Raw genomic sequence first — 1208 nt, forward strand, 5'->3', positions numbered from 1 at the left:
TCCTCCCCGCGGCTCCTCGTGGGGTGGCGGCTCTGCCCCCTGCTCTGGCCTGGTGCAGCTCAGAGCACAGTGCCCCTCTCATGCAGGAGCCACCGCCTCCCTGCCCTGGCCTGGGGGCCGCGCCGTGTCGTGGCCGCCCTGGGCGCGCTCGTGCTGAACCCACCGTCCCCGTTTTGTCTTGTATTGATCCCGCAAGCTCAGTGGACGCGCTCCGTAACCCCGTCCAGTAGCGGGGCGCGAACCCTTGCCCTGTGGGAGAAGGCCCCTGTTCCCCAGAGGCGTCGAACAGGCCCGTGCGTGTCCCGCAGCCCGGCTGGGGAGCCGGGGGGCATCGTGCGGGGCGCTCTGCTTTGTGTCCGCCCTTGCGGCACTTGTTTTGAACCTAGGACCTCACTCCTATTCCTGCTTTCTCTTTCGTTTTCCCACAAAACCGATCAACTTATACCGAATAACGGGACGGGGGGCCGTAACCTTTGCTCCACGAGTGTTAAGCCCATGGTAACCCTATGTGTTAAATAGGCCTGGGTCACACAGTCCACTGGCTCCTTGGACTCATTTGGGGCCAGTGGGCACTACCCCGTGTACTCTGCTCCGTTCCCCCCTTTGGCGCACTCAGTCTGAACCTTTGACCATCGCTCCCATCCCTGTTTTGCCTTTTCTTTTCCCAATAAATGTGGTCTTATTTTCTGAGCAGCAGCCCTTTCCAAAGGAGGTTTATAGTTCTTGGTGGACAACGGCCCATGATCCCTTGACAGTAAAACAGTCCTGTGTCAAACAGTGGCAGAGAGGGAGGCTGAAAGTGGCAGTGAAGTACGCCTGACAAGAGGGTTTTTTTTCTGTTGTTCCTCTCTCATTTGCAGCCTCCAGCATTTAAGGTCTAGGAAGCTCTGATTCAAAGAGAGATATATGGGGGAGGGGGCAGTGGTAGGAGAGGAAAGTATTAAGTCCAGAGGAAGAAAGGGGTCACAAACTAATCCAGGGAATGTAATAAGAATCCGTGTCTGTATTGCACTTAGACCATACTAAAGGCACATAAAATGCCAGCATCTGCACCTTAAAACTTCTTAACTTGTACTAAATGCCCTCTGAGCATCTCAAAGTTATGCTATTGCAGATGCGGGTTATCTCTGGGCCATGCTACCTAGCTCATGTTAGGTAACTTCAGGCTCCTCCACAGAGATCAAATGAGCAATTTGTAGTCCTCCGGC

Source organism: Alligator sinensis, unplaced genomic scaffold (genome assembly GCF_000455745.1).
Source record: "Alligator sinensis unplaced genomic scaffold, ASM45574v1 scaffold347_1, whole genome shotgun sequence".
NCBI classification, from domain to species: Eukaryota; Metazoa; Chordata; order Crocodylia; family Alligatoridae; genus Alligator; species Alligator sinensis.